General features: G+C 45.8%; 1 long non-coding RNA gene across 1 annotated transcript in view; it reads right to left on the bottom strand.

Annotated features, from left to right (window-relative positions):
- Positions 1-16,482, bottom strand: part of LOC123602357 — a 42,128-nt gene extending 25,646 nt beyond the window's left edge. The window contains exons 1-2 of the long non-coding RNA XR_006714455.1: positions 16,305-16,482; positions 4,508-4,577 (exon numbers count right to left, since the gene is read on the bottom strand). This is a non-coding gene — a long non-coding RNA (uncharacterized LOC123602357). The remainder of the gene's footprint in view (positions 1-4,507; positions 4,578-16,304) is intronic.
- Positions 16,483-20,983: the final 4,501 nt, after the last annotated feature.

Here is a 20,983-nt window from a genome sequence, read left to right as displayed (position 1 = left end):
GGCCAGGAAAACGTGCTCAGTGTCTTCGTGAAGCCTCCAGTCCAGTGGGAAAGCCTGAGCAGGGAATGTACCAGAGTGGAATAAATACTATGACAGAGGAAAGAGTGGCAAGAGAAAGCAGTGAGGATATATAAAATGAGACAGCTCCCAAAGGGCAACCTGGAGGGAGTCATGTGACTGGGTGCCGGGTAAAGCCTGGCAGAACCTCCTAGTGTGTCAGTGAGAACTGATGAGGTTTGAGTGTAAAACAAACACTGCAGGACTGACATCCTGTTCCCAGAAGAAAGGTGTAGGTGCAGAGACAGGCAAATGTGAAGATCAGAAGGCAACAGAGACACGGCTTTACTTTTCCTATGGGAGCAGCTATGGCATCTAATGGGATCAAGGTGCTATAGAAGTTGAGGCACTCCCCTCTGACGGTGTGCTACACTGGGATTTAAGGAAGGTGTAGCAGGTGTTTTCATGGAGTCCATTATCTGACTCTAGCGTATTTAAGCAGTGTCTCAGCCATCTATCTGTGCCTAACAAACCACCCTAAAACTTAGCCGCTTAAGCCAGTTAAGCATTTATTCTGGCTCATGAGTGTACTTATCAATTGGGTGGTTCTTCTGTTCTCAGCTGGGTTCACTAAAGTGCTAGAAGTCATCTGGAGGTCAGGTTGACAACTCTGGTGACCTTGGCTGGTCTCTCTCTCATGTACTGGGGGTTGATCTGGGATGGCCTTGGCTGGGACAAATGGACCTTCCTTCACATGGCCTTGCATCCTCCAGCAGGCTAGCCTGGATGTGTTTACATGTTATGTCAAAGTTCCAAAAGGGCAAGTTAAAGTGTAAAGACCCCTTATGTCCAGGCTCAGGGCTGACATACTATCACTGTGGCCACATTCTTTGGGCCAAAACGAGATTTGAGCAGACGCAAATAGACTCCACTTCTTCATGGGAGGAACTACAGAGTCATGTTGCAAAGGCGTAAACTCAGGAAAGGGCATGATTGGGCTCATTTTTATAATCCATTCCACAAACAGCACCTTGTGGAAAATGCAGTTTGTCCCTAGTACACCTCACCACAACTCGTGTCTCTGATGTCCTCTAGGCCTCGTCATGAATGGGCATGTCCATTCTTGTGAAAAGAACCCAGGTGTCAGACCCCTCAGGCTTTCCTCAGCCTCCGTTGTACGGGGTCTTGTCTTTCCACTTAAAAAGAGCGGAAGTGAGCCAAAATAAGAGCCATGACCTATTAAGGCTGTTGGTCAGCTTTACTGACCACAATCATCATATTGATCACTGATATAGCTACATCTGCCTTAGTCAAGAGACAGATTCATTGGAACAGGATGGTTGGCAGATTGCCACATCAAGTCAGAGGGCCATGTGTGCTGATGTTCCTTTAATAAACATTTAATACAGTGCTGGGTGCTTAGATGAGCTTGGGGTCACTGTTAATAAAAGCCTGGGCTCAAAGATCTCATATATTTGGCACAAATGTGCCACCAGCCATTGGAATACTTCACGAGTTCCATTCTCATCTCAAGAAATGAAAACCAGTTTTTCTTTGGTGAAGACAAGAGTCTTTCTTCTCTGTATCTTCTGATAGGATCTTTTGTATTTTCAAACTCTGTTCACATTTTCTTTTCTTTACACTAGGAGAAAGATGGCCTTTTCTTCCTCAGTTTCTGTTATAAAAATCCAAGAAAAGCTAATACTGCTGCAACAAACATGGCAATGCAGATATCTCTTTGAGATATTGATTTCTATTCTCTTGGATATAAACTCAGAAGTGAGATTACTAGATCATATGGTAGTTCTATTTTTAATTTTTTTAAGAACCACCATACTGTTTTTCAAGTCAGCTGCACCATTTTACATTCTTACCAACAGTCCACAAAAGCTCTAATTTCTCTACATCCTCACCAACACTTGTTATCTGTTTTATATAATAATCATCCTCATGGATGCGAGGTGATATCTTATTGTGGTTTTGATTTGCATTTTGCTGATGATTAGTGATGTTGAGCATCTTTTCATATATTTCTGTTGGTCATTTGTAGGTCTTCACTGGAAAAATGTCAATTCAAGATCACTTTTTTTTAGTTTTTTTTCACTTATTTATTTTTGAAAGACAGAGAAAGACAGAGCATGAGTGGGGGAAGAGCAAAAAGAAAAGGAGACAGAGAACCCAAAGCAGGCTCCAGACTCTGAGCTGTCAGCACAGAGCCCGATGAGGGGCTCGAACCACGAACCACGTGATCATGATCGGGAGATCATGACCTGAGCCGAAGTTGGACGCTCAACTGACTGAGCCACCCAGGCACCCCCAAGATCTATTCTTAAATGGGGTTATTTGGTGTTCTGTTCTGAATGGTAGGAGTTCTTTTTATTTTTTTGGATATTAACCTTTTATCAATTATTCACAATAGCCACGACATAAAAAAAACCAAAAGATCCACTGAAGGATCAATGGAGAAAGAAAATCTGGTCTGTACATACACAGAATATTATCAGTCTTTAAAAAGAAAGAAATCCTGTCCCACACAACAACAAGGATGACCCAGGAGGGTGTTATGCTAAGTGAAATAACCTGCTCGTGTTTGTAAGGACAAACACTGCATGTTTCCACTTATATGAAGTCTCTAAACTAGTCACACTCATAGAAGCAGAGATTAGAATGGTGGCTGCCAGGGGGTGTGGGGTGGCAAACGGGGAGTTGTTCACGGGTATAAAGTTCAGGTTATGTACCAGAATGAGTTCTAGAGGTCTGTTTCCTAACACAGTGCCTGTAGTTAACAATAAAGTATGGTGCACTTACAACAATTCTTAAGAGGACAGATCTCATGTTAAGTGCTCCTACCACAAGACAAACAAAAACAAAAACCTAAAAGGGCAGGAGGAAGCTTTTGGAGGTGATGGATATATTTATTACCGTGATTGTGGTCATGGTTTCAGAGGTGTATGCATATGTCCAAGTGCATCAAATTGTATGCATTAAATATGCACAATTTTTTGTTTATCAATTATACTTCAATAAAGTTGTTTAAAAAAGAAAGAAAAGAAATCCAGAAAGGGATCTAATGGGACCAGTTTGGCCTCGGATGCCTAGTGTGGTCCAGCCAACTGCCTCCAGGAGGTGGGTACTATTGTACCAACTGGACATTACTAATGGCAACCTGTATATGGAGGAAAGGTCTTACACAGTTCTTAGTAAGATACAAGGGGATGAGCAAGAGAGGGGGATGGCAATAAGGTGTAGGATGGATCAAATATTTTTCTATTTGAGATTATCTATTTACTCAGATTAGCTTGCAGGTACCATGTGACTACATAGACAAGTTATCAAATAAAATACAAAACAGTAACAAAAAGCCATACATGGTACTTACTGTGTCTCTGATTAGAAGTATTGAGTTATCCTAAGACTATACAAGGAGGTAAAGACAACTTACTGATTATATTTTGAACTGTTCTTTCCTGAATGATGCCTGATAATGGCTTTTTAACTTCTTGGTTTATATATTTTTAATGAACTATGTTAAAATGGTTATTTGAGATCTCATTTGCTGAAATGTGGACTGATGGGGGTTTATTTCATGAGTGGAGCTGACCTACTGGTAGACATCTTGACACCAAATTGCAGCAGAGGCCATTCCAGTGTGCCATGTGACCATCCCCCAGGTGTCCCTACACCAAGCCCCACACCCTCAGCAACAAGCATCCCCAGTGTGAGCTCTCAGCCCTCACACAGCCCAGCTGTTCGTTGTATGGGTAGACTCCAAGGAAAAAAGTAAAAACATTACGGTTGAGCTTGATAGAGGAAAACAAGCTAATAATCATCCCGAAGGATAACTAATATTGCCCATTCCATGGGTAGTGGTCCAAAGGAAGTGTATGTAATAAATGAGAGGAGCAAAGGAACATCTGCTTAGGGCTTTCAGTGCTCTGACTCCAAAAGACTCTCGCTGCTGGATGAAATACCTCCAGTGCATACTCCAAAATGTTCTAGAAAACACACAAGGATGTCTCAGGTGCCACATTGAGAAGTTAATACTTTCAGAGCTTCCATTTTCTGGAGGCCACTAGATTCCCTAAAGCGTCTTGTTCCCATCTTCTCCTCCCATCTCCTGATGCTACCACTCCCTCCTGGGATGTCACTGGCTCCAGGACACAGCTCATCTATTTGGCATTAGTATTCCTTACTGAGAGATGGCAAGTAAAGGTTGATGGGTTTGGCAGCAGCAGAATTGTTCTGAGCAGAGCCAGTGTGCACCCTCTTGGTAACCTCAACCAATGGAGGTTAAGAAGCAAACAAACAAGACAGCTAGCATGAGTTCTTCTCCCCCTCCCTCTCCCCCCTCCTACACCTTTATAAAGCTTTCCTGAGTAGGGATTGGGTCTCCTAACATGAGATTGGCCAGTGGGAACTCAGTCCCCTTAACATGAATGAACAAACAATTTCAAGTCACATATGTTTTGAGCATCAGCAAAGGACAGGCTTTTCCTCGTAAAAGACTTACCCTGGGTTGAGATCTTTTTTGGTTGGCCCAGAACTGCTTCTGCTGTCTCTTCATGTGCCCGTTACCTGTCCTAGAAAGAGTATAAATGCTGATATAAGCTTGTAGTTCAGGCTTTTCTTATGGCACTATTTCACCTTTCCCTGGTACCAGGAAGGCCCTCTACCCACCAAACTCCTCCTCCCCCCAATGCAATTAGCATCAATGGGCTGCTTGCTGGCACGGTTAAATAGGAAACAGAGGAACTGCACTGATTTCTGCTGTTGTGTTTGTGTATTTTCCCCAGTTTGCACACAGAACACAAGAGGACCCATTCTAACTACTGTTGTTAAATCCTGATTGCTGCTGACACATTATTAAGAACAACAAAGTGGAAGCCCTTTTGTTCTTTGCTCTCTCCAATAGAACAGCCCACTGGACCCTCCCTCACTGAAGTCAGATGCTCTCCTTCCTGCCATTTCATACATACTTTGACTCAAAAACCATGCATTTGAGCCAAACGAAACACTCTGGGGAATGTTCCATTGTAGAGGTACTGGTTTGGTTCATCTCATCTTATGTCAGTAAGCATTTGTTTAGGATCTATTCTTTTTTTCTTAACGTTTTTATTTATTTTTGAGAGAGAGCAAGTGAGCGAGTGAGCGAGCGAGCACGAGCAGGGGAGGGGCAGAGAGAGAGAAGGAGATACAGAATCTGAAGCAGGCTCCAGGCTCTGAGCTGTCAGCACAGAGCCCCAGGTGGTACTTGAATCCACAAAAACATGAGATCATGACCTCAGCCGAAGTTGGACGCTTAACCGACTGAACCACCCCAGCGCCCCCAGGATCTATTCTTTTCTCTGCCTTTGGGGATGCACAAAAAACCAAGTCACTGCCCCTATCGTCAAGGAGCTCACAGTTTATGGTGGATAAAGAGTTGCCAATCAAGTACACTAAGATGACTTTGGAACAATCTACAAGAAGGAACATGGATGCTATTATGCAAGAAAGGAAGACACTGACTCTTACTGGGGTGAGACAGGAAGTCTTTCTAAGGAAAGTGATGACAGAGCCAAATCTTAAAGGAAGAATAAGAATTTTTCAAGCATTTATTCATTCACTCAACAAATATTAAATTTTCCATGTGCTAGGGAGGTAGATTCCAGCAAGTATGTGAGTGAGACCTGAGAGTGAGTCATTGTTGGAGGACGGAGAAACATCAGGAAGAGCAAAGACCATGGAGAGGGACCTGGATAGGTAATAGAAGGTGCAGTCAAGAAACTGTGGAAGGGGGCACCTGGGTGGCTCAGTTAAGCTTCCAACTCAAGTCATGATCTCATGGTTCGTGGGATTGAGCCCCACACAGCATAGAGCCTGCTTGGGATTCTCTCTATCCCTCTCTTTCTTCCCCTCCCCCCACTCTCTCTTTCAAAATAAATAAACATTTAAAATTTTAAAATAAAGAAACTGTGGAAGGACAGGTGCACAGAGGAGGGTACGAGGACAGGAGGTAGGACACTGGGACTCAATTCCAAAGAGCCTGAGCTTTACTCTTCAGAGGAGAAAAACTATTGAAGGAACCTAACAGTGACATAATCAGATTTGTGTTTTAGCAAGACAGCACTGTCGTGTGTAAAGGAACAGTGCGGGTGGAGACAAGACTCAAAGAACGGAAAGCAATGAGGATGCTATTGCTGTAATTAACAGAGAAGAGCAAAGGCTTGGGTCTGAATAAAGGCAGTGATATTAGAATTGGAAAAAAGGGCATAAATGTGAGAGTTCAGAAATAATAGGGTTTGCTGCCTGCACAAGTGTAGTGGGTCATCAGAGAAGACTGGAGCAGGAGAGGATTTGCTGGAGGAAGACTATGCATTGTGTTTTCAACAACTTAAGCTTGAAACTTCCAATAAGTATGTCTTTTGGGCAGTCAGAAATGTGGGTCTTGACTTTGGGAGAAAGGCTGGGTTGGAGGTACTATCTGAGGATCGCCTCCATAGGTGGTAACCAAAGAAAGCCAAGGAGGTAGATAGAAGGACAGCATGGAAAGGGAGGAAGCACAAAGACAACAGTATCTGGGGAATAAAGCCTAGCGGAGAGAAGACAGCAAGATGATCTAGACGAAAAACAGAGACAGAAAACCTCCAGAGACAGAAGAGATCACTCTTTTAGAAGCCAGGGGTGGAGAAGGTTTCAGGAAGGTGGGAATGCAGAAAGAAGTGCTTTTAAAGGTAAAAAATAAAATAAAGGGACAGAGGGAGGGAGGGAGAGAAAGAGGGAGGGAGGGAGGAAGGGAGAAGGAAAGGCAGGGAGGAGGAAAGGCTGGGAGGAAGACAAGCTTCAGAGGAGCTAAGCAGGATGAAGGCTGCAAAGAAGCCTTGGACTTCACAATCAGGACATCACTTCCTGAACTTAGAGCAGTTCAGTAGAGTTTTAGAAGACATATAAATTCCTTCCTACTTCAAGTTCATGAAGATTTTCCTTACAAGAAGCAAAAACACAAACAAAAAAAAACCCCTTTGACTTTTTTCTTTAAAAACAAAACAAAAAGGTACACATGAACCAGCTCAGGTTGAGTCAAGCTTTAGCAAGTTAGCGTAGTTCTGCTTCCAGTTCACAGTTCAGTGCGGTTAATATCTGCCCCCAATGCCTTGCCATCTTCTGCGTTCTCATATGCTAATGGCTGGTTCCTGGTAATCCTTTCTCTAGAAGGCCCTACTCTTTTCCTGGTTGGTGAACTTGGGACTTCAGAGGCTGATCTTATCACTTCAGAAATCTTATCACTTAACCTTCTGTCCATAGGTCTGATTACAGAATTTTTCAGCTCACAAGAAACTTGCTTCCAAGAAAAATGCCATGTTTCTTTGTGTTTCCTGTTTTGTTCTCTTCCGTGTCCAGGAGTAAATTTTAGGGCTCTCAGTCACAGCTGTTTTGTAAAGCAAATTGGGAAACCACAACATAAAGTATGTGGGGAAATCTGTCAAGGAAGAAGAAGGAATTGAAAGAAGCAAAGATATCACAATAAAAGAGCCAAAGATTAACCATGGAGCTGGGGGGAGAATGGAAAATAAACCAGAGAAAGGGAGAAAGGACAGCACAGAGAAATACAAAAGTAAAGGTAAAATATTATTTTAAGGTATTCTTATATCCTAAAATGTTTGTTGACTAAATGAATAAAAACAAAGCAAGAGAAAACATGGGGCCACTGTTAACACTGCCTCCTTTGTGACCCTCAGCTGATGGGTACCCTATCCTTCTCATGTTTACAATCCAAGTTGTGGGATAAATCCTGCCTGTTCTAGAAGGTGGGATGAAGTGTGTGCTGGGCAGTGTGGCTGTTGCCCAAGTCTCTCATATTGCAGAGATGCTCCCTCTTTCATGCTTGCTGGCACTTCATGAATTCAGATCCGTTTGCTCTGGGTAGTAAACAGCCTCCCTGAATGTGTACTTTGCAAGAAAATGATCAGGTTGACTGTCTTTGGAGACTGGTGGGTTAGATATCCCAGAGCAGTTGACTCAGAAACCTTCCTATCATTGCTGAGAGAGAAATATTTGCACACAGATGATGGGCTGATCCTGGGCCTTATCTGGTTGCTAGAATGAACATCCAATGGGTATGTTAGATGTAAGAAACAGTCTTCAGCAGGGGTTATTGTCTAGAATGGACACTTCCTCAGGACACTGTCTTTCTGCCTCTTGACTAGTCTAATTATTGGCATCATTCACTCAGATGGTTTCTCCATGAAGAGGTGACGGACAGCTGGCAGGACCAAATTAAGATCCATATAGTATGATAACCAGACAGAGAGGTGGCTCTTAACCTTATCTTCAGCTAGAAAATCTCTATAGAACAATTATTATCAACCTAGGTTGGATTCTATGCCCATCCACAGACCAACTACTGTGGCCATTGGGATGAAGTTCTGTGATTAGCTCATTTCAGGCCAGGGGTCTACATCTCAATCACTAGCTAGAGAGATATGGTCCCATTAGATGTTAGGTCCCTACAGTTCCTGAAGTCAGTTTTCTGGAGACTGCTGGAAGAAGAGTACCCTTGCTCTTAGCAGAGTGCCGGGCCACCTGAAGAAACTCTCTCTCTTCTGGGTATCGCGTGTATGTTTGTGAAGTATGGGGATGCCAAAGACATTGTGCAAGCATGAGGGGAGTCAGTCAGCCAACCACAGAGGAGGACATGTCTGAGGATGTGGTAGAGACACAGAGCTGGAGTCTCTGGACCAATTCAACCCTGAAGCCTCCCTTCCTCAGGCATCATTGGTCTTTAGACCAGTTCATATTGAATTTCTGGTTTTGTTTTTGTTTTTCAGCTTGTAGCCTGAAACACCCTAACTGGTATGTGGTAGGTGGAGATTGGTTCCAGGAAAAATAAGAGATGCTGAGCAACCAAAAAAAGGCCCACTAAAATGAGGATGATGAGCAGGTGGCACAGAGGACATTTGTGGCCAGGTTTAAGGTGAAGGGAAGAGCCCTGGATCTTCACTGATGTTCAGTGCAAAACACAGGCAGGAAATCAGGGTGAGGCCTCCTCATAATTACTGAACTTCACAAAAGTTCCTCACTACATGCAGCTACCATTTCTGGGAGTTGGGTCCGAGGGTGAGGAGTACACTTGGCTGCATTTCACGCCAGCTGCCGGTCTGGGGGATTGGGAAGGCTGGGGTCTTCCCTTCCGGACAGTGATCTCTGAGGAGGTGAAGCTGGTACCTCAAGATGGGGGCCTAGCTCCTACCCCAGAACCCCTTCTGTGCTTCTCTAAGATCGGCCTCCGACTTGCTGGAGGTGCTGTGCAGGGAAGGGTAAATTAAAGTCAGAGTCACACAAAAAGAGGGTTCTGTGAAGTGAGGGCTTGAGAGAAGGCACTCTCAGGGGACAGAGGGCAGCAGGGCAGGGCATGTCTCCACATCAGCTGGAAGACTCCAGCTTGGCCAGCTGCTTGGGAAATGGCTCTTCCCCAGGTGCCAGCTTCTTTCTAGACCCTGTGGCCAGAGAGTTCGCTCATCTCTTACTCTCACCCAAGTCCCAGGGAAGCCCAGGCCCAGGGGACAATGCTGCCTTGTTGTGGAGCTCTAATTTCTGACTGGCCCCTTGTTTGGGGACCCAGGGAGCAAGAAGAACGAGCTGTGAAGCTAGGAAAGTATTGCCCTGGAGCTGGGCTGCAATTTCTTTTTGTTCCTTGCCAAGTGCCCCTCTGATCTAGGACAGAGAGCCTGCTCTCAGCTGGAAGTCAGAAGGGGGCCCGGCCTTCAGGCTCTGGGGAAGCAGGACCAGAGTGAGGACGAACAAAAGCCTCACAGATCCCTCAGGGAAGTGTGAAGTGTCTGAGTCCACGGATTGTTCAGCCTAACCTGACTAGTGTGTCTGGGAGAATGACTGTAGGTGACTCACCAGTTCTTGGTCTCATGGCTTTGTCCCACAGACACATTATAGTGACTTTGCTTGACAAAGAGGCCTGGCTCGTGTGCTGGTTGCACATACACACTTACCAGTTCATGTGCATTTGCTACTGCTTGTGCATGCCTCTGTTGTAGGGGTGCCACAAGTAACTGTGCAAAGATTCTACCATATATGATGAAAATATGTGGGCTTTGCTTAGACTACAGAACAGCCTCCTAACCAGTCCCTTGATGCTGTCAGGGATCCTTGCACTTTCTCACCAAAGAACCCCTTCAATAATAGTTCTCAATCCTGACTGCCCATTAGCAACATCTAAGGAGCCTTTAAAAATATCAATTCCTGGGCCCCATCCTCAGAGGTCTAGGTCTAGGTCCAGGTCCAGGTCCAGGTCCAGGTCCAGGTCCAGGTCCAGGTCTAGGTCATCTTCAGATGATCCTGATGTGGAGCCAGGGTTCAGAACCATGGGCTAAAGGAAGGAACCATGAGCCCCTCTGCTCCAGATGGGTCCCCAAGTTGCTCACACCTAGGGTGATATTCCTCAGTTTTTCTTGTTTTTTATTCAACGTTCGTATGATTTTTTTTTGCTATAAACTTCATATATCCATAATATAATTCTACTGTTTTAAATTATTTACCAATAAGCAAAGTTTTCACTCCAAGAAGGGGCTCCACATTCTTCCTGTGCTTCTCACACCAGCACACAACTCCATGCTCCCAGACCACATAGATCCCAGGGATGAGGACCACAGCTGATTTACGCATGCCTCCCAGAAAACCTTTCACTGACAAGTCTTTGGAATGTGTTTGCCAATGGTATTTACCAAGAGCAGGTCAGTTTTCCTAAAAGGTCCCTTTGATCTTCTCTTTGTTCTGGATGTATGGTGGCTCTGCATTGCCAGGTACCTTGATTCTGAAATGGGATACAGATGTCCTGGTGGTGCAGGAGCACTCTATCGTGGGATTCACGAACAAACATTTTTTTTTTCAACGTTTATTTATTTTTGGGACAGAGAGAGACAGAGCATGAACCGGGGAGGGGCAGAGAGAGAGGGAGACACAGAATCGGAAACAGGCTCCAGGCTCCGAGCCATCAGCCCAGAGCCTGATGCGGGGCTCGAACTCACGGACCGCGAGATCGTGACCCGGCTGAAGTCAGACGCTTAACCGACTGCGCCACCCAGGCGCCCCAACAAACATTTTTTTAAAAAGGAGGTAAATGCTTATTTTTAGTATGTTAGAGAAATATAAATGGGACATAAAACCTGTGATTATTATTCTTTCTTTTTTTTTTTTTTTTAACATTTATTTATTTTTGAGACAGAGAGAGAGAGCATGAACAGGGGAGGGTCAGAGAAAGAGGGAGACACAGAATCCGAAACAGGCTCCAGGCTCTGAGCTGTCAGCACAGAGGCCAACGCGGAGCTCGAACCCATGGACCGCGAGATCATGACCGAGCCGAAGTCGGACGCTTAACCGACTGAGCCACCCAGGCGCCCCTATTCTTTCTTTTTTTTTTTTTTAAGGAATAGTTTTAAATTTGATTAAGGAAAATCACTATGTAAATAGTAGTTCAGGCGGTACCTGGCTGCGTGTGTCACTAAGTGATCAAAGGATGGCATTTAAGGCCTCCTAATCTGGCCCTGGCCTGCCATTCCAGCTTAATTTTTACCTCATTCCCAATAGAGGGCCACTGCTTCATCAAAAAGGCTTACAAATAGTCCCACGTATCAGCATCCCATAAAAACATGGGCTCTGGAACTATCCACCTGGTTGAAAGCAATGGCTCATGCAAACTTAAGGGGAGGAGGCACAGACCCCACTTCTTTTTTTTTTTTTTTTTTTTAATTTTTTTTTTCAACGTTTATTTATTTTTGGGACAGAGAGAGACAGAGCATGAATGGGGGAGGGGCAGAGAGAGAGGGAGACACAGAATCGGAAACAGGCTCCAGGCTCTGAGCCATCAGCCCAGAGCCCGACGCGGGGCTCGAACTCACGGACCGCGAGATCGTGACCTGGCTGAAGTCGGACGCTTAACCGACTGCGCCACCCAGGCGCCCCCAGACCCCACTTCTTGATAGGGAAATATGTGGAAGGTTCTAGAAGGACATGCAGAATGGATAGCATTGTCATGGCTGTTTTGGGGAAATACAATCTGCCACAATCCATCTAACGGATTTCATATACGTTTTAAGGTCTTCATATATATATGTAAGTTAGGTTCAAGATAAACTGGCAAGAAATTCTTTCTTTTTCCTCCCCTCCTTCATGACAGGAACCTGGGAATAATCCAGCTTGAGAGAAACTTTAGGTATTAAATTTGAAGTGCCAGGCATACAGTAAACACTCAGTAAATGTGATTGCTATTATTAGATGATCTGGAGGACACTTCTGGTCTCTCTCCCCTGGACACAAACAATCACACATGTGCAGTCTTATCTCCAGTATTTCATGTAAACTTCACAATCACCATGCGAGACAGATACTCTTAACCATTATCTGCATTTAACTAATGAGGCACCTGAATCTTAGAGAATAGAGGAATTTTCCCCTAATTTCCTGAATTTAATCCCTAAAAGTTTCATGAAGGGGGTAATTTTATGACCGTTTTAAAGATAGAGAAAGGGCTCAGGGAGATTAAGTACATTGCCCAAGACAGGAAAGGTTGGATTTGAACCCAGATTTTTCTGACTCTGGCCTCAGTGTGGTTCCCACCTTGGACACAGCTTCCCAACAGTGAGGGTGTGGTGGTGGGGGGAGGGGGGACTCCATCGTGGCTCTCGGTGCCAGTGAAGCTGCCAGGTGGTCACAGCTGAGTTCGTTCTTTCCGTAGTTCCCGGCAGATGGTACCCGGAAGCCAATGGCCATTAACCCCCAAGGTCATGGAGAAACATAGCTGCTGTTGTTCCAGGATGCAAATGTGCTTATTTACTCTAGCCAGTGGGAAAATGCCAGTTCCTGTGGGAAAGGGGCGAGTGTGTGGAAGGGTGTGTTGTGGAGGAGTGTAAGAGAGGTGATGGGGACTGGCATGAAGCGCTGGGCAACATGGCATGATGGCTTCTGCCCTTTTCAGAGCACCTCCTATGCACGCAAAGCTCTGGACCTTTGCACATGCTACTCTTTAGTCAGTGTTCATTTTTTCATTCAGGAGATCTATGTGAGGCCCTCTTATTTGCTAGTCACTATGAAAGATGCTGGGGGAGAAACACTGGACAAGATGGGAAAGTCGTGCACCCTAATGGAGCTTATCTTCAGGTGGTAAGGGGAAGGGCGAGGGACAGAAAATATTCATGTAAACAAATAAAAAAAATAATTCCATATTTGTGATCTGTTAATCACTAAGAAGAAAATAAACAAGGTAACGGAAAAGGGAATAGCTTGGAACACTTCCCAGACCTAATTATCCTTTAGGATGTAACCCAGATAGCACCTCCTCTGGGAAACCTTCCTGGCCCAACAAGGCTAGGTTAGATGAGCCTCTAACGTGGCTCACATAGCCAGTTACCTGCTTGTGGTGCTTGTTTACTGGTCTCTCTCTCACACTAGCCTGCGTGCCCCTTGAGGACAGAGGCCAGGTAGTGTCCCAGGTACCTGGAAGCTGTCTGGCAGCACAGGTGCTCAACGCCTATTTGCTTAAAAAAATTAATGGATGGAGGGATGGCCATGTTTGGTAAAACATCACCCTGAAGAGTGAGGCTATTTTTAATGCAGTTATGGCCTCAAAACCGTGTGATCTTATTGTATTCTTCCTAACTGCTGCTGGCTGTTTTTCTTTTTTTAACATATTTTGGGATCTTAATGAATGAGAATGATTTGCACTACAGCATATGGCTACTTTAATTAAGCAAAGGGTATCATTTTAGTAGGATAATAAATACTGTATAATTTATCAGGCCTTGTGTGTATTTTACAAGTATACCATGTGGGCCATATAAATCATTCTTTTACTTGGGAGGGGCAGAAAGAATCCCTATTGATCGGAAGCAAGACAGTGCATGGAAAGAAAATGAGCTGAACACCTTGACTGCCCCTGAAGAGGCAGCCATCTACACAGCAGTCACCTTGGGGTTCCTTGGGCTCCCTGAAAAGTGGAGTAACTCAGAAGGGACAGTGGATGTAGGGAAGAGACACTGTCCACGGTTGGAGAACTCAGTAACCCTCTGTGTTTGCTCCTCAATGAATAAAGCACATTACTACCCGCTGAAGAGGTAGGACTCTGCAGAAGGAGAAGCTGCTTGGAGTGCGGGAAAGAGGCCTGGGCTCTTGGGTTTTGTTGCTAAGCATTTGCCCAGGGCTGGAGAATTAGAATCCACCTGGGAGTAGGGGCAGACTAAAAGTAAGGCAGGGGAAGGTGAGCTCAGCACGTGGCCATGGAAATCCAGCAGTACTGGGATGTGGTCAAAGAACACCCACAGGTTATAAACAGACCCTGACAGAGCAGACAGGCTGGTGGGGTCCAGGACCTCGGAGGAGCTAGATGCCTTTGACCCAGAACAAGGTGCCCTGGCTCCCTGAGAGCACTTAGTATCCTGATGAGTGGGGAAGCTCCCCATCACTAGACGAGGGCAACTGTGCCCAGGGCTGTGGGGCTGGGGTGCCCCGATGGTAAGTCTCTGGGCAAATGGAAACCGAAAGTGTATTCTAAAGAATGAATCTTCCCCTACAAACTTGCAGACTCTTGCTACAAACTAACCTGTGATTCACCCTCCTTAAGCGAGCAGAGTCAGAGGATCTGTGGAAAAAATGGAACCAGCACGAGGTTTTGGTGGAGTGAGTCATGCCACATAGACAGGAGTGGGAGAAGGGCATCTGCAGAAATGGAGAAACGGTGCATCATGTATCATACCTTTCATTACATTTTCTAAGAACACAATGTTGGAGATATCCATTTTATCTCTCCACTATCTCTCTATCTGTTGCAGAGGTTCCAAAGAGATGTATACTGGGAAACAGTTAAGAAGCTGATCTGGCTGAGCAGAGCCTTTGTGGACAGTGAAGGCTGGCCTATTCTAATTTCATATACTTTTGGGAAGTATAAAGGAGGTAAGATTGAAAAGTAGCTATAGAAGACATTACAGAGAACTCTGAAGACTTCGTACATAAATTTTAAAATTAAAAATATGCAGTCACTGGCACCTGTCTGCAATATGCAAGGCATTCTATTCAGGCTGGGATATATCGAGACTTCAGACGACTTAATTACACGGCCGCCTAGACAGCTCTACCTGGGTGTCCCAACAGCACATTGAAGTCCACATGGCCAGCACTTGACTCCTCATGTGTCTGCCCAAATAAGCTCCCTCCCCTCTACTCTTTTGACCAGTTAAAGGTACCAGAGTGCACCCACTCACCTGGGCAATAAACTCAGGAAGCACTGAAGACCTTTCTCTCCCCTACACTCTCCATGTTAAATCAACAGCAAGTGTAATCAGCTTTACCTCCCAACCCTTTCTCCAATTTCTCAATTCCTTTCTATTTCTTTTCTTGGATGATTACACCAGTCTCTTAACTGTTGCCCGTGCCTCCAGCCCTGTGGCAGCCCCCCACCCCGGCCTCAGATTCCACACCGTCACCATACCGTTCTGTGCTGAGAATCCCACAAGGACTCTCTAATAGCTAACGCAATAGTAGTTGCTGATTTTAAGCTTTACAACATTTCTTTTTCAAATGAAATCCCAATAATCAAAAGAGGACAGAGCCAAGTTGCCTTGATGACTGTCTTGCTTGCTCAGTCTTGCTCCTTATCCCAAGGCACCACAAAAGAGCCCCAGTGACCCCAACAAACACAGTCTGAAAGTTCACAGGAAATGTCCAAACCACTTAGCATGTTTTTTTTATCCCTCTACCTCCTGGCCATCTCTCCAATCCCACTTCTGCCACTTCCTCCCTCACTGCTTGGACCATCCTGCTCTACTCTCTGGCCCCATTAACAGAGCTGCCTAGCACCAGTGATCCTCCAAATTCTGTTCAGGCATTAGCTCCTGTTGGAAGCCTCTCTGAACCCCCAAGCAACTCAGCCAGAACCTAATGCACTCTTAGGTGGACAGTCTTCCCCAGGAGAATGTAAGCTCCTTGAGGACCCAGCCAGCGGCCCATTCATTTCTCTCCTTGGTTCTCAGCTCCTAGTAAAGTCCCATAACCCTTCATCACACTGAGCTATGGAATGAAGACCAGGTGCCTCCCCTATCTTCATGCAGACTGTGCAGAGTCCTGCCGTGTTGCCTTAGGGTCTCAGCGATCAAAGACTATCCCCCTGTGACCCATGGTGATAGATTAGAACATCTGGCACCCTCCGCAGGGGTTCAGGCCAGCTTGTGTGGGCCTCGTTTGATGGATGGCCACTTCACTGGCTCTCTCCCTGCCAGCTCCAAAAGCAACACCAGTTCTTATTGTAGATAAAGTGACTTCTCAAATACCTTGGGCAAGAGGCCAGTGAGCTGGGCCAATGAGCAGTGGAAAGCAATTGTTCCAAGACTCTAATCGACATGCAGCTCTTTGAGGAAAAGAGTGATGAAGGCCTTTACTTCAAGAACCAGATGCAGGGCTTCTCCATCCCTCTCATGTGACAGGAGTGGGTCCAGGTTTGAGTCAGGCTGGCACCTAATACAGAAGATTTAGAAGACAAAAAGCTAACGGTCACTGTGTGCTTTGGGGGAGACAGTGGCTAAATAGCAGCTTCACAACAGTTGTAAAAAATGATGGTGTAACGTGCTGAAGTGCCCTCCCCAAATTCGTAGGTGGAAATCCCAATTCCCAGTACCTCAGAAAGCAACTGTGTTTGGAGATGAAGGTCATTAGGGTGAGCCCTAATCCAGTATGATTGGTGCGCTTATAAGAAGAGGACATTTGGACAAAGCTTTGTATAGAAGGAAGACCATTTGAAGACACAGGGAGAAGACAGCCATCCACAAACTAAAGAGAGAGGACTCAGAAGAAATCAACCCTGTTCACAACCTGAATTAGACTTGCGGCCTCCAGAAGTCTGAGAAAATCAATTTCTGCTGTTGAAGCCAGCCAGGCTTTGTTATGGCAACCCTCACACACTAATACTGATGGGTATGGGGTGGTGAGGGTCTCAGGCTATGGTGCAGGCCCTATGGGGGCTATGGTATGCTCCTGGGTGCCAGTGTCATCCTCATGGATGGTTTCTTGCTGCCCTGCTTCCATGAGTTTCTCTTCTCCCACAGCGTCTTGTGCCCTGGCTTGCCTTTCATCACATTCTCATGCAAAGGCTGTATTTGTCTACTTCTCTGTCTCCTCGACTAGACTCAGCTCTTCTAGGGTAATGTTGTGTCTCTTATTTCCAGTGCCTGGCACAGAGGCAGTACCCAGTAGCTGTACATTTGTGGAATCGATGAATTGGAGTTTACCATCCATATCTGTGCCCAGCCCTTCTGCCAGAGTCTGCTCCTTAGGTTGCCCTGGCTTGGGGGTCCTCAGCAGCCCCTCCCTTCCAGCTTCTCTGGCCACTGGCGCTGCTAAACAAGCCCCAGTAGGCCAAGGCTCAGAATGGAAAGGAATGGGTGGGGGAAGAGAGACGATTGGCCCATGTCCTGTCCAGAGAATGTGATTGGCTCTCTGTCTGAATGGGATCCTGTGATTGGCTTCTCGAGCAGTGTGGCTAATGAAGCTCTTCCCTTTAGGCGTTTCCTGGTAGCTTTCCGGCTGCGGGAGGGGGCTGGCTGTCTCTGAGCTGGCTCTGGTCTAGTACCTGTTTGCTGCAGCCTGAAGGTGCAAATGGTGCTCACAGACTCAGCAAACAGCTTTTTCCTAGGCCTTTGGGGATAGGATTAGCTGTGGGTCAGCAGGGGTCTAACACAATCTCCTTTTGTTGGGCAAACAAAACAACTGTTGATATACCTCCTCTCTGGTCCTGACACCTTTAACTCAACACAGAAAATCAAATCACTTCCCTGCAATTGGATTCTAGCAACTTCCCTCGATCCTCTTTTCCTTTGGTTTCCCTCCTGGGGTTCGACCTGCATTTTCCTTTTTCTGCAAGTTGAAAATGTAGGTTATGGCTGGGCTGTCAAATCAGGAAGGACTGGCAGTTAGAATGAGAGGCTCTCCCATCCTTCACAGCCTAGAAATGTTCCTTATAGTTCCCGAAGCCCGAGTGATATTTGGAAGTCTACAGTGATAATAATAAGTATTATTGTTTACATGTTGCAGTTGCTAACAGTTTACACATTATAATTCCTCATACAGTTTTGATCTTACACGAATAGGCATTATTACATTTGTCCTCAAACCCCTGGTGCAATTTGCAATTTTTTGCTTCACAATTTACATTTTGAGGATAAAGTACATGTTGGCTGCAAGGTGAAGTGACTGGGTCTGACAGGGTGCTGCGTTGCAGCAGACCCATTAGGGGAAGAAGAGGTGTCACCGTGGGTGGGGGGATGATTTTGCCAGAGGAGGAGGCCATTTTGCAAAATTTAAATCTGCATTGGAACATCACCCATCCTCCTTTTCTGGCCCCCTTTCTGAGAAATATCATCTCTACTCAGCCCCAGAGCAGGCTTGTCTCTGCTCCCTGAGTGGTTCCTGCCCTGGACAGGCCTTGGCAGGGTGACAACCTCAGTATGTGGTAGGTGTGGGCAATGGCTGGCAAATTGGTGTTTCTCTCTCTTCTCCTGCCCCCACCTCCTCAGTCTCTTCTGCTCCATGTTCATGGAGAAACAGAAGAAGGTGGGGATATGGGTTTGCCATTTATTCCCAAGGATTTCCTGTCCTACCTGCTCCTCCCCCTCCACTTGAGTAGGGGTCCCGAGAGAGGAGTCCTCAGATCACCTGTTTTTAATGGGATGTGAACGGTATTTCGTGTAACTTTCTAGTTCTTTCTGGACCTTCTCTCATCAAAGGTAGCTTTTCTGTTTGTTTCAAGCTGATGAAAGCAGCACCAACTTAAAAAATAGTAATAACTCAAAAACTACTTTGTAGAAAGTGGGAACTAGGGTGAATCACTGGCTGTATGCGAAGGGAATGGTGGTGGGATAAGTTTTAATAACAGGGCACTGTGTGAAACTTTGAAAAGTAACCACCCCTCCCTCATTTTCCTCAATTTTGACAAACTGGGCTGGTGCAAAAGAAAGCTATCTTCTTTTGTGAGCCCTCAGGAGCTGCAGAGCTAACTTCAGGGGCAGCCGCGCATGAGAACATCCTTACATAGTTCATAACGCCTGGTGCATGGCAAATGCTCAGTACATGGTAAGTGATACTATTATCATTAAAAATACAAATGAGACAATGAAAGAAAATGTTGGTTTCTTTTTCTCCAAACTCCTGAGATGGTCTCTCTCTTGTTCAGGGTTCACCTGGTCCTTCTCAGGACATACTGACTGTCCAAGTAGGCAGCGAGACATCCTGAGGGCTGGGGGACAGCAGGGGGCTGGCTCTTGAACCTTCCATGGTACAATTCCTTGCGTGCTCACTCTGAGACCTGCTTATTTTCTCCCAGGTATTTGATTTGAGATTTCATTCTCAGACTGAACTGAGGTCTTACTAGTCAGTGAGTCAGGGTGGCTGCTAAGAGCTATACGTTAGTTTCCTAGAGCTATTGTAACCAAGCACTACAAACTTGGTAACTTAAAACAGCAGAAATTTATTCTCTCAGAGTCCTGGAGGCCAGAATAAGGTGTTGGGAGGAGCATGCTTCCTCAAAAGTCTAGGGGAAGCTCCTTCCTTGCTTCCTGTGGCTTCTACCAAACCTAGGCATCCCTGGGCATGTGCAGCATCACAGCAGCGTCCGCCTCCACTGTCACAGGGTCATCTTTTCTGCGTCTGTCTCCTCTTTTTTTTTTTTTTTTTTAAGTATGTCTATTTATTTTGGGCAGGGGGTGGGAGAGAGAGAGAGAGACAGAGACAGAGACAGAGACAGAGACAGGAAGAGAGAGAAAATCCCAAGCAGGCTCCACGCCACCAATGTAGAGCCCCAATGAGGGGCTCAAACTCATGAGCTATGAGATCATGACCTGAGCCGATATCAAGAGTTGGGTGCTTAATCGACTGAGCCACCCAGGCGCCCCTGTCTCCTCTTTTTCCAAGGACACCAATCATATCAGATTAAGGATCGACTCTACTTCAGTGTGACCTCGTCTTAACTGACTACATATGCAGTGACTTTATTTCCAAATAAGGTCACATCCCAAGGTACTGGGAGTTAGGACCCCAACATACCTTTTTGGAAGACAAAACTGAAACCACATCAGGGCTTTTCAGTCATCCATCTCAACAGGCCTTGAAGGCAGCAGGGCTTTGGGGCAGAGCCCTGGGCCTTCACTTCCAGAAATGCTGCACCCGAACAAACAGGAACTGACTCTGATGGCTGGGTTTCCCTCTGTCCTGCCCAGCTTCGGGCCTCACCCTGCCAGGGCTGATTAAACACATATCCCCCTTCCACTGCATCCCACATGTCCTCGGCTCAGTGAGTGGAAGTCAGAACTCAGCTGAAAGTTCTGACCCAGGGCCACTCCTCCAGGCCAGCCAGAGCATGTCTCGCCCGAGAAGGCTAGCCTGCTGGAATGGATGTGACTTGTGTGCTAGCCTGTCACCCCACTCCCGCTACCCCCCACCCTACTCTGCTGCCAGTAAATGTTGTCAAGGCACAGACAATTTCTGAAATCCCACTGTCTGGAGGACGGAGAGGTTGACTCAGGCTGAGTGACAGTCACAGCTGAGCAGAAAAGGGCACAGAGAGAGAGAAAGAGACAGAGACCAACAGAAAGAGCAGGGTGACAGCCTGAGTTCAGAGAGACAGGGTGGGGGAGGGTACCCCTGGCCCTGACTCCCCCAATGCCTACAGCAGCTGTTCTGCCTCCCTGAAGGGAGCCCCGGCTGTGCTTTCCAGAATCCTCCTCCAGTCTGGCCCCATTACCCAGCTACTCATAGAAATCATGGAGCCCTGAAGAAGGGACAGAGTAATCTGTAAACTCTTCTACACAGGGTTTTTTACAATACATACTCCTGGTTTGCCTCAGGAGACAGTCATTGGGTTTTATAATTTTTTTTCTAGAAAGATCTAAATGTTCTCTAATTAACCTATTAGTATTAATTATACACTTGTAGTCATTTATTTGCTAATCTGAAAAACGAA

Source organism: Leopardus geoffroyi, chromosome D1, assembly GCF_018350155.1.
Source record: "Leopardus geoffroyi isolate Oge1 chromosome D1, O.geoffroyi_Oge1_pat1.0, whole genome shotgun sequence".
Lineage (NCBI taxonomy): Eukaryota > Metazoa > Chordata > Mammalia > Carnivora > Felidae > Leopardus > Leopardus geoffroyi.
This window is presented reverse-complemented; position numbering and strand designations above follow the sequence as displayed.